The sequence below is a fragment of the Pseudophryne corroboree genome, chromosome 7, assembly GCF_028390025.1.
Source record: "Pseudophryne corroboree isolate aPseCor3 chromosome 7, aPseCor3.hap2, whole genome shotgun sequence".
NCBI lineage: Eukaryota > Metazoa > Chordata > Amphibia > Anura > Myobatrachidae > Pseudophryne > Pseudophryne corroboree.
The window spans coordinates 204,424,187-204,441,908 of record NC_086450.1 but is presented as its reverse complement, the minus strand read 5'-3'; the positions used below and the strand labels follow the sequence as shown (position 1 = coordinate 204,441,908).

The window sequence follows — 17,722 nt, the reverse complement described above, 5'->3', positions numbered from 1 at the left end:
TCATACAGAATGAGATAAGTGATACTGTGATGTGTCACATACAGATAGTAGGAACATGTATCTGTAGTATAATTACACTGATCATTCAGAATGAGAGAAGTGACACTGTGAAGTGTCACATACAGATGGTAGGAACATGTATCTGCAGTATAATTACACTGATCATACAGAATGAGGGAAGTGATACTGTGCAGATGTCACATACAGATAGAAGTAACATGTGTCTGCAGTATAATTACACTGATCATACAGAATGAGAGAAGTGATACTGTGCAGGTGTCACATACAAATAGTAGGAACGTGTATCTGCAGTACCTCATTGCACCTCTTTTTCTTCTTTGCATGATGTGCTGTTTGGGGACTAGTTTTTTTTTAAGTGCCATCCTGTCTGCCATTGCAGTGCCACTCCTAGATGGGCCAGTGGTTTGTGCCGCACACTTGTGTCCCTTAGCTTGGTCATCCAGCTACCTCATTGCACCTCTTTTTCTTCTTTGCATCATGTGCTGTTTGGGGCCTAGTTTTTAAATCTGGCATCCTGTCTGCCACTGCAGTGCTGCTCCTATATGGGCCAGGTGTTTGTGCCGCCCACTTGTGTCGTTTAGCTTAGTCATACAGCCATCTCGGTGCAACCTTTTGGCCTAAAAACAATATTGTGAGGTGTGAGGTGTTCAGAATAGACTGGTAATGAGTGGAAAAGAATGTTATTGAGGTAATTATACCATAGGATCAAAATAACCCCCAAATTCTGTGATTTTTAGCTGTTTTTTTTTTTTTTTTTTAAATCATCCAGATCCAAAACCAAAACCAAAACACGAAAGGGTGGTTTTGGCAAAACCAATCCAGATCCGAAACACGAACATGGAACCAGAACCAACACCAAAACACAAAACACGAAAAAGTGCCCGCCGCACATCTCTAGACTGTAAAGAAACCCGTTTGGGCCCCCAAACGGGTCTTTTCACGATCGCGCCCATTAGTTTAGCTGGGTTTAGGTGCTTTGTGCCCCTAAACCTGACTGTACTGGGCGCGATAGGGGCAAAAACGGGGGACGTGATTTGAATATCGCCCCTCTATCTCCCGTTACTTTATACGGGAGATAGGGGGCGCATTGACATTTGGATCCGGCCCACAGAATATAGGTGTGCAGCATATCATTTTAATCAGCATGCATCCTATCCGCATCATTTTGCATTTTAATGTAAAAAGTTGCACAGAAAGATGCTTAGCGCTACCGAGTCACACCACGGCATGGCATGACTAGAAGGACTGTTTAACATGCCAGAAGGCTAGATATAAGTGGACATCTGTACAAACTCTCGTTATAATTATATATATATATATACATATACATATACACTGTTTATATATATATATATATATATATATACATATATATATAAACAGTGAGATCAGACATTGGGGCCTATTTATTAAAACAAATTAGCATATCCCCCCAAAAGACCCAATTTTGGGTGACATCCATAAATTTCAAGTATGCTGAATGTATATAGGTGTGTGTGTGTGTGTGTGTGTGTGTGTGTGTGTGTGTGTGTGTGTGTGTGTGTGTGTGTGTGTGTAAGGGGTGTGGGGGGGTGTTGTTATTTGCAGAAGATATCGGACATGTGACACGTCCCATTTTCAGTCACACAGCCAGCCACCATAGGTTTCCGTAGGTGCTGCTGCTATTTGTGGGATTTACCAAGCTCCAGAATGTAAAGTATTCTGGAGCTTGGCCCTCTATGTGATGTTAGTCATTATATTGTGTGGACTACTCTGCAACGTCTACCAGGAGAGGGATCCGTAGATCCCAATCTGGTAATGGCTGTGCACACTTGTGTGGTCTAATGATTGTCCCTGAAGCAGAAAGTAAAATGATCTCCTTAGCCCCTGTCCCTGGATGAGTTTTATAATAAATGTCAGCAAATCAGAATTTCTTATTGCTGTAATAAGTGGTGGTAAAAAAATATAATTATCAATGTATGGCAATACATATGCCTCATTGTCTCTTGTAATCAATAACATAATATGTTATGACATCCCTTCTGTATTTATTTGAAAACTTTGGAATACAGTTTTCTAAACATACAGGTGCATTAAACCAATCACAAGAAGGAGTCATAATTGCCATAGAACAGAAGCAATTCCATGCTATGGGGCATAAACCTTCTAGTGGCTGAGGATTGCCATGTGTTCCTCAATTATAAAAAACCAACATAATACTTAAATATTATATGACGACACGGAGACATAGATTTGGCAGAAAATTGTCAGCTATTTATTTAAATGAACTAATGTAATTTAATGACTGCATGAGATATTAAAATTCAAGGTATGATGGCAACGAAAGAACGGATATAAACAACCCAAACCCACAAACAAATCCCACTCTATAAAAAACTGAAGCAAACTGTCTAAAACAAAGATATCCTCTCAACCTTCTTCTTGACTACCCACCCGTAAAGGTGATGAGGCTGCCCCCGTAAAGGCGGTTCAGCAGATGTATACCAGTCAACGATGGCAAGCGCACCTAAAATCAACCACCAATCGAACTCCAACCAATTTCCTAATCCATAAACAGGTAACTTGCCGTTCTTTCCCGCCAAAATCAAAAGTTCAGCTGACCAAAATAACCGACACAAAAATAACCAAATGAATAAACACCCACAGCAACCTACAACAAAATAGAGAGGGAGGGTGGGAAGATTGAAACAAAAGAGGCTCACCCAGCCCCCTCACCAGACTCAAAATACTACCAACCACCCCCACCCTCTACCCCTTCAGGACAAAAACTCCAACCCATAATGTCTCCCACAGGACCGCCCTCAGCCTATGAGGTTTAACCCACTCCATTCCTATTCTTTCATTTCATTTTCCTAAACCTCCTAGCGGCTGAGGATTGCCCTGTGTTCCTCAATTATAAAAAAGCAACATAATACTTAAACATTAAATGACGACACAGAGACATGGATTTGGCAGAAAATTGTCAGCTATTTATTTAAATGAACTAATGTAATTTAATGACTGCATGAGATATTAAAATTCAAAGTACAGTATGTATACCAGTCAACGAAGGTGAGCGCACCTAAAATCAACCACCAATCAAACTCCAACCTTCCTAATCCAAAAACAGGTAACTTGCTGTTCTTTTCCACCAAAAGCGAGGTTCTGCATACAAAAACCACACTCCACCACCATACCCCTAATCCAAAGAACCCAACCGAAAACAGATCCTCAATGAATAGACACAATACTTCCCTAGCTAAGTGAACCCCATCCACTTTAAATAAGTACATATATTGAAATTTAAATCTTTGGTGCCAAACCACTGCACCTCCACTAGCTAATACAGATTTAGCTACAGATAAATTGACTTTCCTCCTAGCCCTATCAATTGCTCTACAATCGATCACTCCTTGCCAATAGAAACAGGGAACCATACAAGACCACAACACTCTACAAGATGGCCAAGCCCTCATAATCTCTGCCAAATCACTCAGCATAGCCAACCGCAGATCCACTGCCTTAATTTTACCCAAATCATTCCCACCTAAGTGGATGACCAAAATCCTAGGCAAACCAAAAAGTCTAGCTTGCTCCAGAAGTTTGGCCTTCAGCTCCTGCCACAGCATGCCTCTCATTCCTATCCATCTCACATCTGACGACCTTGGAAAACCCGGAGCTCCGCCCGAGGCCATAAACTTAACTGCCCAAAAATGTATGAGTGACCAATCACCCAAATGCCAAACCTATCATCCCTTAAACCTACCATATAAGGAGGGAAAATGCAAAAAAGAGAAATTACATTTTGATTAACCAAATAATTAATAATGGAAATAAACTAGAAATGAGCGGGTTCGGTTCTCAGAGAACCGAACCCTACCGGACTTTGCCTTCCGAGTTCGGTTCCTGGCCCGGCTCGGGTTTTCCCGCCTGACTCGGAAACCCGAACGCGGCAAAACATCATTATCCCGCTGTCGGATTCTTGCGGGATATAAGGAGCCGCGCATTGCAGCCATTTTAACTCCAGTCTCGGAGAGTGTATTGAGAGGACGTGTCCTCAGTGTTCAGTGTCTGTGTGGGCGCAGGAAAGTGGGGTGGCGAGTCTTGTGCTGTGTTGTGCTGCTCAGTCCAGTCCAGTGCAGTCACAGTGTTGGTGTCCTCTGCTGCCATATATCCAGTGTAGCTGTATAAAGTGGTGCTGTGTTGTGCTGTCCAGTCCAGCCAGTCAGTGTATTGTGCTGCATCAGTCCTGCCAGTCACAGTGTTGGTGTCCTCTGCTGCCATATATTCAGTGTAGCTGTATAAAGTGGTGTTGTATTGTGCTGCATCAGACCAGTGGTAGTGTCCTGTCTCATCAATCATTCCAGTGACGAGGCAGTCACAGTGGTATACGCTGCTGCTATATGTCCACTGCTGCCGTATAATGATGATAATAACAACAAGTCCCTTACAGTGTTGCTGTGTTTGTGCTGCATCAGACCAGTTGTAGTGCCCTGTCTCATCAGTCATTCCAGTTACGAGGCAGTCACAGTGGTATACGCTGCTGCTATATGTCCACTGCTGCCATATAATAATAATAATAACAACAACAACAACCACAAGTCCCTAACAGTGTTGTTGTGTTGTGCTGCATCAGACCAGTGGTAGTGTCCTGTCTCATCAGTCATTCCAGTGACGATATACGCTGCTGCTATATGTCCACTGCTGCTGTATAATAATAATAACAACCACAAGTCCCTTACAGTGTTGTTGTGTTGTGCTGCATTAGACCAGTGGTAGTGTCCTGTTCATCAGTCATTCCAGTGACGATTTACGCTGCTGCTATATGTCCACTGCTGCCGTATAATAATAATAACAACCACAAGTCCCTTGTGTTGTTGTGTTGTGCTGCATCAGACCAGTGGTAGTGTCCTGTCCATCAGTCATTCCAGTCATTCCTGTGCTGCATATTGTCTCATATAACTCCCAAAAAATTATGGAGAACAAAATGTTGAGGATAAAATAGGGAAAGATCAAGAAGAATCACTTCCTCTCAGTGCTGAAGCTGCTGCCACTATCCATGACAGAGACAATGAAATGCCATCAACGTCGTCTGCCAAGGCCGATGCCCAATTTGATAGTAGAGGGCATGTAAATTCCAAAAAGCCAAAGTTCAGGAAAAAGATCCAAAAAAAGAAATTTAAATCGTCTGAGGAGAAACGTAAACTTGCCAATATGCCATTTACGACACGGAGTGGCAAGGAACGGCTGAGGCCCTGGCCTATGTTCATGGCTAGTGGTTCAGCTTCACATGAGGATGGAAGCCCTCATCCTCCAGCTAGAAAAATTAAAAGAGTTAAGCTGGAAAGAGCACAGAAAAGAACTGTGTGTTCTGAGATGGTATCACAAAGCCCCAAGGAGAGTCCAAGTGTGTCGGCAGTTGTGATGCCTGACCTTCCCAACACTGGATGGGAAGATGTGGCTCCTTCCACCATTTGCACACCCCCTGCAAGTGCTGGAAGGAGAACCCACAGTTCAGTTCCTGATATTCAAATTGAAGATGTCACTGTTGAAGTACACCAGGATGAGGATATTGGTGTTGCTGGCACTGAGGAAGTGACGATGAGGATTCTGATGGTGATGTGGTTTGTTTAAGTCAGGCACCGGGGAAGACACCTGTTGTCCTTGGGACGAAGAAGCCCATTGTGATGCCTGGGCAAACTACCCAAAAAGCCACCTCTTCGGTGTCAAATTATTTCTATACAAATCCGGACAACAGGGGCAATATTTACTAATATTCGTGTTTGAGTCGGTTTGTGTAGTGTTTAAACTCATTTTGTATCGGGTGCATTTTCATGCAACTTTTTGAATCCATATACGCAAAGTTACGAAGCAGTCGACTTTATGGTTGTCGTGTTTTCCGATGTCGATGGCAGTCGTGTTTTTTTGGCACATTTACAGCCGTCATTGTCGTTTGCGTACATGTTTTTGTTGTATTTGCTGGTTTTTTTCCTAAGTTAAACACGGCAGGCTTTTTTTTTTCCTGCGGCCACATTTTCACTTTCAGTTTCGATTTTCATCCCCGTTCGTGATTGGTTGTGTTTTAGATGGTAGGAGTGTCTGTGCGCAACCATATAAATAAATACGCCCCAAACCGTCCGCACCTCGTGGGTTTAGTTAGTGGTGAGGAGGAGGGAGGTTGTGCTGTGGAGGTAGGTGAATTTGTGGTTTGGTGAGGAGTGTTGGTAGCGATTTCTGAGTGTGGAATTGTGATTGAAAGTCATCTTGTCATTCTTGTTGTCTTGTATTTTGTGGTTTTGTCTCATTTTTAGTCCAAGTTAGTTTTCTTTATAGTCCCTTGTCAGTGTTTGTGTGTGGGTGTGGGTGTGTGAGTTGTGTAGTGGTAGTGGAGGAGTGTGCTGTTTGTCTTTTTTTTTCCTGTGTTAACTGTTTAGACACACAATTATGTGTGACTCAGAGGTGGAGGGTGTGAGTGTGGGGGAGGAGGTTGGTGGAGGAGGTGAGTGTTAGTGAGGTGGAGGAGGTGGGTGAGGTTGCTGCAGCAGCCTCAAGTGACAGTGACAGTCCGAGTGCTCCGCAGCCACGCACCACTACTAAGACTGGGCGGAATGTAAAGTTTAGTTTTGCAGAAAATGTGGCATTGGTGCGTGAGCTGATGAAGTATCAGAGGCAGCTATTTGGCCCAGAGTCCGCCAAGGTGCCAACACGGAGGAAGATGGTGTTGTGGGCGAAAGTTGTTGCTGCTGTCAATAGTGAGGGGGTGGTCAAGCGGACGGAGGACACGTGCCGCAAACGGTACTATGACATAAAGCGACGTGTCAAGTCCAAAATGGCCAAGGAGGCCAAGTCGGCTCGGAAAACTGGTGGTGGGCAGCCCTATATTGCAAGATATCTGGAGTATGAGGAGCCCATGTGGAGTGTAATACCTCCAGAAGTTGTCTCTGCAACCCATGTCCGGGATTCAGATAGGCCCAGGAAGAATGGTGAGCATGTGTATTTGCATTTACATTCTATGTTTTTTTTTTGTTTTTTTTTAAATGTGTGTCATGTGACGTTGCATATTACTCCCATCTTCAAGTGTGTGTCAGCAAATACATTGTTTTGGTTAATGTTTTATACAAAAGCCAAGGTAACATCTTACTTTATTGTATGTCATGTGTTTTTCTGACAGATATTTTGCATGTGTAGTTTGGACTTGGTGTGTCTCTGAATTGTTCTGCAATAATGTTTTCCTTTTGTCCGTTTTTTATTTAAAAATATTGACTATGTTTTATATTTAAGTGATCCATGTGCAATGTTTAAAAAACAGTGGTTGTCATGTTAGAGGCTGGAGTACTGGAAAGTGGTTTGGAAACCACTTACATGTGTAATGACATTATTAGATAATGTTAATTATTTAATTACAATAACACTATTTTTTGTTGTTTTTTTGCTTGTATTTGTATCGTGACACCACACTGCAGTGTAATTGTGATAAAAATGGCTACATTTTGTTTTGGATCATATAGTGGTAATGTGTCTTTGGAGTGCCACATCACAGAGCAATTTATATATTTCATCTGTAATATTTATCCTTTCAATACAAAATGAAGATGTGTGTGTTTTTCTGACAGATATTTTGCATGTGTAGTTTGGACTTGGTGTGTCTCTGAATTGTTCTGCAATAATTCAGCCCATCTCTGCCGGGCTTCAGTCTCTTCAGGGCAGATTGCTCCAAGGTTCTCTCAGGAAAAACGAAGGGTGGTGGCATCTGCTTCTACATCAACGACGGATGGTGCACCAATGTCACGATCAAAGGCAAATCATGCAGCCCTCACCTGGAGATGCTGAGTATCAACTGCAACCCCTTCTATTCCCCCCGGGAATTTGCCTCAATTGTCCTTGTGGGAGTGTACACCCCCCCCCCCTCGCCTGCGCGAACGAAGCCCTGCACCACCTGGCCATATGTATATCCGACATAGAAAAAAAACACCCAGACTCTCTGCTTATAGTACTGGGTGACTTCAACAGAACTAACCTGAGCAAGGAGCTACCTAAGTACAAACAACAAGTCACGTGTCCCACTAGGGAAGGGCGCACCCTTGATCACTGCTACACTACCCTCAAGTCTGCCTTCCGGTCTATCCCACGTGCTGCACTCGGCCTATCTGACCACTGCCTCGTACACCTACTCCCTACCTATACACAGAAGCTGAGAGCAGTCAAGCCTGTCGTTAATACTGTCAAGAAATGGACCAATGAGGCCAAGATGAAGCTCCAGGCCTGCTTTGACTGCACGGAATGGGGGGTCTTTGAAGCCTCGGCAACCGACCTGAATGACTTGACAGACACTGTCACATCCTACATCAGCTACTGTCAGGACATGTGTGTACCTACCAAGACTTACCGCATTTACAACAACAACAAGCCCTGGTTCAATGCCAAGCTCAGGCAACTTCGTCGAGCCAAAGAGGAGGCCTATAGCAGCGGTGACAGAGCACTATACAACCGTACTAGGAACTCTCTGACTAAAGGAATCAAGCTAGCAAAAAAGCGGTTCTCGGACAAGCTGACAAACGATCTCTCCACCAATGACCCCGTATCTGTATGGAAAGGAATGCAATCCATAACCAACTATAGGAAAACATCAAAGTCCACCGCCATGCACCAAGACCTTGCAGATGAACTGAACCACTTTTATTGCAGGTTCGCAAAAGAAGTCCCCTGCAACCCAAACAATCACCTCTACGATGCCCCGAACATCGACGGCCAACCCCAGGCACTGCAAGTCACCCAAGAAGAGGTGGAGGCATTGTTCAAAAGGACCAAAACCAGGAAAGCTCCGGGTCCTGACGGAGTGTCACCATCTGCCCTAAGAGCATGTGCGGGTCAGCTCGCCCCCATATTCACCAAGATCTTCAATAAATCGCTGGAGCTACAGAAAGTCCCTTCCTGCCTCAAAAGGTCTACTATATTCCCGGTCCCCAAGAACCCCACTATCACGAACCTGAACGACTACAGGCCAATAGCACTGACGTCTGTGGTCATGAAAACGTTCGAGCGTCTGGTTTTGAATCACCTGAAAACTGTGACTGGCCCCCAACTGAACCCCCTGCAGTTCGCCTATCGCTCGAATCGGTGTGTCGAGGATGCAGTCAACCTGGGCCTGCACTACATTCTACAGCACCTAGACATTCCCAGTACCTATGCGAGGGTCCTGTTTGTCGATTTCAGCTCGGCCTTCAATACAATCGTCCCCAGCATCCTCCACCCCAAATTACTTCGCCTAGGTGTCCCAGAAGCTACCTGTTCCTGGATAATAGACTTCCTGACAGATAGGACACAGGTGGTGAAAGCGGGGGAATTCTCCTCTCAAGCGCGGTCCATTAGTACAGGGGCCCCTCAGGGCTGTGTCCTCTCACCCCTGCTCTTCTCCCTGTACACAAATGACTGTACCTCAGAGGCGCAATCAGTAAGGATCAGCAAATTCGCCGATGACACCACCGTCATTGGCCTCATCAAGGATGGGGACGAATCGGCCTATAGACGGGAAGTAGACCGGCTGGCCCAGTGGTGCATCCACAACAACCTTGACCTTAACCCCCTCAAAACTGTCGAGATGATAGTGGACTTCAGGAAGAAGTCCTCTAGTGCACCTCCGCTAACGATTGCTGACAGTGTGGTATCGCTAGTGGACTCCTTCAAGTTTCTAGGGACCACAATCTCCAGGGACCCCACACACACACACACACACACCTGCTTACCTGTTACCTACTTGGCTGTTGTATAGCAAACCGAAGACAAATTCCTAGTATACGTAAGTATACCTGGCCAATAAAGATGATTCTGATATTGATTCTGATTTTTTTTTCTTTAACTTGTGGCCTATGTCAGTGTCCTGTACATGTTTTCCTGTGTTGATGTTGCCATAGTGCATATGTGTTTTGGTCAATGTTTTCAGTTTTTTTTTTTTTAATTTTTGTATTTCCGGTCCTTATGTTTTTTATAAATAAAAATCAAGCATTTCTAAAAGAATAAATGTTTATAAGCATAATGGGTGGATGTATACACAATAGCATGAAAAAAAAAATTTATTTTATTTTATACAGTGTTAGAAAAAAGCAGTACTACTCGTCGGACAGTAACTCCTATCACATCTGATGATGATGATGGCGCTGCGGAAGCAGGTAAAGTGTCCATTGTAGTATAGGGTATGCTTGTAAAGGAATGGCCACAACAAAATTGCACTTTCATTAAAAGGTCCATCAAAAGAAGTATGGAGCAGCAGAAGTGGCACTTCTGAAAGACATCACCACAAAAAACCTGTGGCCGAAAAGAAAGCAAGGTCGTATGTCCCGGCCCAAACACAGCAGGCTACCCCGCCACGAAGATTATCGTCCGTATGTTCTGTCCCCCCACTCCAAATTTTGGACACACCTCCAAGACGTCATCCACACTCCCCTCATCTTGATTGTGAGTATCAAACTGAAAAAAATGAGAAAAATTTCAGAACATCATCAAAATATTTCAGAACCGCATTAAGTCAAAACACATCAAAAACTTAAATACTTACCGCAGTAAATAAAAGCTGAAATGGAATCCAAGCTAAATGGCCTTGTCCACATCCAGTAAAGATATGTATGTCCACTTGAGCCATACAGTATGACATTGTGTGTAAGATGCTGCAACAAAAAAGCATGTTGGTTTTATTGCAAAAAGTAAGGTTGTTTTTCCAAATTTCACATGTGTGTTTGAGGTAACATTGCAAAATACATATAAAAACATTACTATGTTTGTTTGAACAAAGCAATAAGGTAACACATTATGTATTCCAATGTGTTTTTATGGTGGAGTATGTGTGAGCTACAATAAAACTAAAGTGTTTGCTTTCACAATTAAGTAACCAGACACATTTGCCACAAACAGGTATATGTATGTATTTAAGCTATGAGTGATGATGTTGCTAGGCAGAATAGTTGAAAGCAACAGTGAATGACATGTGTTCCATGTGTAGTGATTTGTTTACATTTCTCAAACATATGGATAGCTAATGGAGATTTGTTTAACATTTCAGCTTCTAGTCCTGGGAACAGCATCCCTCCGCAACAACAGCAACACAGTGACATGGAGGAGACAAACATCTTAGAAATGCAGCCATTAATGCAAGGGATGAGCCCCCCAGCACCTGTGAGAACACCACCACAGCAAAGCACACTACCACCACCACCACCACAACACAGCCCAACAACACCAGGAACACAAGGCCCTGATCAGGTGTTTTGGTCCATTTGGGCTAGACAGCAGGCCACTAATGAAGATTGCCTGCATAAGCAGACACAAATGTTTGCAAGCCTACCATCTCACCTCAGAAGAATATCAAGAAATCTGAGTAGACAAAATGAACAAACAACCAGAATAGGCAATACCATGGAACTCATGCGTACAGACATTACACAGGTCATGGGCAACTTTCAGCGCATAATGGAAGAACAGCACAGACAACAGCAAAGTTATATGAGCATTTTTCAAAACAATCAAAAGATTAATGAAAGTTTATTCCGAATAGAAGACAATCAAAATGCTGCTACACGTGAACTCAATGCCACCCTCACTAACCTGAATGAAACACTCAGATGCATGCACCAACAGCAAACAAGCAGCAGTTCTGGTACGACTACTCCAAATATCACGCCAGTCTCATCACCACCAAGATGCTCCACCAGAGCACGACAACATGACAGTGCTAAAGGCAAAGGGCAGGACAAGCAGCCACCAAAAAAAATGTGAAAAAAATACAAGTTAGACATTTGTGATAAGTAACTCAAAATAGTTAGTAAGTGTATTTTTGGCAAAAAATATATAACACTTAGCTCCTTGACACTTTTTTCAACATCATTAATTATAAGTGGTACAAACAAAAACATAAAATTTGTACGCACAGTTATTCTTTACCATTTTTTTTTGTATTGGAGGAGGGAAATGTTGATGGAGCCACACATACATGTTAGCAGGAAGTAAACTGACCACTAGATTTTTTTCTAATCATTACTCTTTCTAGATTCCAATCATTCTCTTTCCCTGCAGACACAATAATTACCAGCCAGGCAGAATGTCTTCAGCAGGAAGTAAACTGACCACTTGATTTTTTTCTAATCATTACTCTTTCTAGATTCCAATCATTCTCTTTCCCTGCAGACAATCCAAATTACAATGTTATTGATACATATTTTACCTTTCTTCTCTATACAACATTACAAGAAGAACACAATTGAGTTGCGTAAAAAGCTTGTAATATGTTGGCATTGTTTTGTTTAAAAAACATTGACAAAATGAATGTCAGTATTGTTGGGACATATTTATGTGTGTTAAAAATTAGTAAGAATGTTTTTACACATGATGCTGAAACAAACAAATATGTACTTTTACAACAAAAATCAAAGAATGTGTTTAATAATGTATATGTGTGGCAAACTGTGTATTTACTTACACATTATCAAGTTTACACCATCAAACATTAGGAAATAAATTATTCCAGATTACAGTAAGTTTGTGTGTCTTAAATATGATGGTGCATCACACATAGGGACACATAGGCGCAATCAGTAAGGATCATCAAATTCGCCGATGACACCACCGTCATCGGCCTCATCAAGGATGGAGATGAATCGGCCTATAGACGGGAAGTAGACCGGCTGGCCCAGTGGTGCATCCACAACAACCTTGAGCTCAACCCCCTCAAAACTGTTGAGATGATAGTGGACTTCAGGAAGAAGTCATCTAGTGCACCTCCACTAACGATTGCTGACAGTGTGGTATCGCTAGTGGACTCCTTCAAGTTTCTAGGGACCACAATCTCCAGGGACCTTAAATGGGGGTCCAACGCTGACGCCACTGCTGGGAAAGCGCACCAGAGGTTGTTCTTCCTCAGGCAACTAAGGAAGTTCAACATCCCACAGAAGTTCCTGCTCCTATTCTACTCCGCGATTGTGGAGTCGGTACTGTGCTCCTCGATACTCATATGGTACAGCTCCGCCAGCGCGAGGGACAGACGCAGGCTCCAAAAGGTGGTCAGAACCGCAGAGAAGATCAACGGGGCCGACCTTCCCTCAGTCCAGGACCCGTACTTGTCCAGAGCTAAAAAGCGGGCAATGCAGATAGTAAAAGACCAGCTACACCCCGGCCACAGCATGTTTAACTTGCTTCCTTCAGGCAGGCGTTACAGGGCTGTCCCCGCCAGATCCACCAGAAGCCTCAAAAGTTTCTTTCCCCAAGCTGTCCGCCTGCTGAACTTCTGAACATTGACTGACTAGACGTACATGTAACTAACTTGTGTCCCTACGGTATACCTATCTGTGTAACTTTACTTGCCCCCCCCCCCCCACACACACACACACACACACACACACACCTGCTTACCTGTTACCTACTTGGCTGTTGTATAGCAAACCGAAGACAAATTCCTAGTATACGTAAGTATACCTGGCCAATAAAGCTGATTCTGATATTGATTCTGATTTTTTTTTCTTTAACTTGTGGCCTATGTCAGTGTCCTGTACATGTTTTCCTGTGTTGATGTTGCCATAGTGCATATGTGTTTTGGTCAATGTTTTTAGTTTTTATTTTTTTATTTTTTTATTTCCGGTCCTTATGTTTTTTATAAATAAAAATCAAGCATTTCTAAAAGAATAAATGTTTATAAGCATAATGGGTGGATGTATACACAATAGCATGAAAAAAAAAATTGATTTTATTTTATACAGTGTTAGAAAAAAGCAGTACTACTCGTCGGACAGTAACTCCTATCACATCTGATGATGATGGCGCTGCGGAAGCAGGTAAAGTGTCCATTGTAGTATAGGGTATGCTTGTAAAGGAATGGCCATAACAAAATTGCACTTTCATTAAAAGGTCCATCAAAAGAAGTATGGAGCAGCAGAAGTGGCACTTCTGAAAGACATCACCACAAAAAAACCTGTGGCCGAAAAGAAAGCAAGGTCGTATGTCCCGGCCCAAACACAGCAGGCTACCCCGCCACGAAGATTATCGTCCGTATGTTCTGTCCCCCCACTCCAAATTTTGGACACACCTCCAAGACGTCATCCACACTCCCCTCATCTTGATTGTGAGTATCAAACTGAAAAAAATGAGAAAAATTTCAGAACATCATCAAAATATTTCAGAACCGCATTAAGTCAAAACACATCAAAAACTTAAATACTTACCGCAGTAAATAAAAGCTGAAATGGAATCCAAGCTAAATGGCCTTGTCCACATCCAGTAAAGATATGTATGTCCACTTGAGCCATACAGTATGACATTGTGTGTAAGATGCTGCAACAAAAAAGCATGTTGGTTTTATTGCAAAAAGTAAGGTTGTTTTTCCAAATTTCACATGTGTGTTTGAGGTAACATTGCAAAATACATATAAAAACATTACTATGTTTGTTTGAACAAAGCTATAAGGTAACACATTTGGAAATTCCAATGTGTTTTTATGGTGGAGTATGTGTGAGCTACAATAAAACTAAAGTGTTTGCTTTCACAATTAAGTAACCAGACACATTTGCCACAAACAGGTATATGTATGTATTTAAGTTATGAGTGATGATGTTGCTAGGCAGAATAGTTGAAAGCAACAGTGAATGACATGTGTTCCATGTGTAGTGATTTGTTTACATTTCTCAAACATATGGATAGCTAATGGAGATTTGTTTAACATTTCAGCTTCTAGTCCTGGGAACAGCATCCCTCCGCATCAACAGCAACACAGTGACATGGAGGAGACAAACATCTTAGAAATGCAGCCATTAATGCAAGGAATGAGCCCCCCAGCACCTGTGAGTACACCACCACAGCAAAGCACACTACCACCACCACCACCACAACACAGCCCAACAACACCAGGAACACAAGGCCCTGATCAGGTGTTTTGGTCCATTTGGGCTAGACAGCAGGCCACTAATGAAGATTGCCTGCATAAGCAGACACAAATGTTTGCAAGCCTACCATCTCACCTCAGAAGAATATCAAGAAATCTGAGTAGACAAAATGAACAAACAACCAGAATAGGCAATACCATGGAACTCATGCGTACAGACATTACACAGGTCATGGGCAACTTTCAGCGCATAATGGAAGAACAGCACAGACAACAGCAAAGTTATATGAGCATTTTTCAAAACAATCAAAAGATTAATGAAAGTTTATTCCGAATAGTAGACAATCAAAATGCTGCTACACGTGAACTCAATGCCACCCTCACTAACCTGAATGAAACACTCAGATGCATGCACCAACAGCAAACAAGCAGCAGTTCTGGTACGACTACTCCAAATATCACGCCAGTCTCATCACCACCAAGATGCTCCACCAGAGCACGACAACATGACAGTGCTAAAGGCAAAGGGCAGGACAAGCAGCCACCAAAAAAAATTTGAAAAAAATACAAGTTAGACATTTGTGATAAGTAACTCAAAATAGTTAGTAAGTGTATTTTTGGCAAAAAATATATAACACTTAGCTCCTTGACACTTTTTTCAACATCATTAATTATAAGTGGTACAAACAAAAACATAAAATTTGTACGCACATTTATTTTTTACCATTTTTTTTGGTATTGGAGGAGGGAAATGTTGATGGAGCCACACATACATGTTAGCAGGAAGTAAACTGACCACTTGATTTTTTTCTAATCATTACTCTTTCTAGATTCCAATCATTCTCTTTCCCTGCAGACACAATAATTACCAGCCAGGCAGAATGTCTTCAGCAGGAAGTAAACTGACCACTTGATTTTTTTCTAATCATTACTCTTTCTAGATTCCAATCATTCTCTTTCCCTGCAGACAATCCAAATTACAATGTTATTGATACATATTTTACCTTTCTTCTCTATACAACATTACAAGAAGAACACAATTGAGTTGCGTAAAAAGCTTGTAATATGTTGGCTTTGTTTTGTTTAAAAAACATTGACAAAATGAATGTCAGTATTGTTGGGACATATTTATGTGTGTTAAAAATTAGTAAGAATGTTTTTACACATGATGCTGAAACAAACAAATATGTACTTTTACAACAAAAATCAAAGAATGTGTTTAATAATGTATATGTGTGGCAAACTGTGTATTTACTTACACATTATCAAGTTTACACCATCAAACATTAGGAAATAAATTATTCCAGATTACAGTAAGTTTGTGTGTCTTAAATATGATAGTGCATCACACATAGGGACACATAGGCGCAATCAGTAAGGATCATCAAATTCGCCGATGACACCACCGTCATCGGCCTCATCAAGGATGGAGATGAATCGGCCTATAGACGGGAAGTAGACCGGCTGGCCCAGTGGTGCATCCACAACAACCTTGAGCTCAACCCCCTCAAAACTGTTGAGATGATAGTGGACTTCAGGAAGAAGTTATCTAGTGCACCTCCGCTAACGATTGCTGACAGTGTGGTATCGCTAGTGGACTCCTTCAAGTTTCTAGGGGCCACAATCTCCCGGGACCTTAAATGGGGGTCCAACGCTGACGCCACTGTTGGGAAAGCGCAGCAGAGGTTGTTCTTCCTCAGGCAACTAAGGAAGTTCAACATCCCACAGAAGCTTCTGCTCCTATTCTACTCCGCGATTGTGGAGTCGGTACTGTGCTCCTCGATACTCGTATGGTACAGCTCCGCCAACGCGAGGGACAGAAGCAGGCTCCAAAAGGTGGTCAGAACCGCAGAGAAGATCAACGGGGCCGACCTTCCCTCAGTCCAGGACCCGTACTTGTCCAGAGCTAAAAAGCGGGCAATGAAGATAGTAAAAGACCAGCTACACCCCGGCCACAGCATGTTTAACTTGCTTCCTTCAGGCAGGCGTTACAGGGCTGTCCCCGCCAGATCCACCAGAAGCCTCAAAAGTTTCTTTCCCCAAGCGGTCCACCTGCTGAACTCCTGAACATTAACTGACTAGACGTACATGTAACTAACTTGTATCCCTACGGTATACCTATCTGTGTAACTTTACTTGCCCCCCACACCTGCTTACCTGTTACCTACTTGGCTATTGTATAGCAGACCGAAGACAAATTCCTAGTATACGCAAGTATACCATGCCAATAAAGCTGATTCTGATTCTGATGTATTCCTCAAGGCTAACATATTATATGTTGAGGAGTGTTTTTTGGGAACACAGGTTCTCAAACTCGGCCCTCAGGAACCCACACAGTGCATGTTTTGCAGGTCTCCTCACAGAATCTCAAGTGACATAATTAGCTCCACCTGTGAACCTTTTAACATATGTGTGTGAGAAATTCATACACCTGTGCTTTCCTCTGGGTTACGTGAAAAACATGCACTGTGTGTGGTCCTGAGGGCCGAGTTTGTGAACCTGTGCATTAGGACGTTGCACACAATGATAAAGTGAAATACTAAATGGATTATGTGGCCTTGTAAGAAATTAGCACTGCAAGTTTATGATCACTTATCCAGACTTAATGTATGCCACTCATAATCTGTTGTTTTGAGTTGAAAAATACACACAATACACATGCAACATTTGTTTTTCATAAAGCGAGGGTATGTTTGTATGTGTCAAGGAGACAGACACATTCTGAGTAATGGTTTTGGAAAAAAAAAAGGCAAAATATCTATTTATGATTACACAACAAATTAAATAAGCAAACCAAGCATACCTTAGAAATAGCGATTGATGATCTCTTGCCTAACCTGCCTCCCTACATCTGTACTCCAATTA

General features: G+C 42.4%; 1 long non-coding RNA gene across 1 annotated transcript; it reads right to left on the bottom strand.

Moving 5' to 3' along the window:
* Window positions 1–10,057: 10,057 nt before the first annotated feature.
* Window positions 10,058–10,689, bottom strand: LOC134943526 (uncharacterized). The gene is made up of 2 exons (XR_010181588.1): window positions 10,553–10,689; window positions 10,058–10,464 (listed from the first exon to the last, which is right to left on the bottom strand). It is a non-coding gene; the product is annotated as an uncharacterized LOC134943526 (long non-coding RNA).
* Between the last annotated feature and the right edge of the window lie 7,033 nt (window positions 10,690–17,722).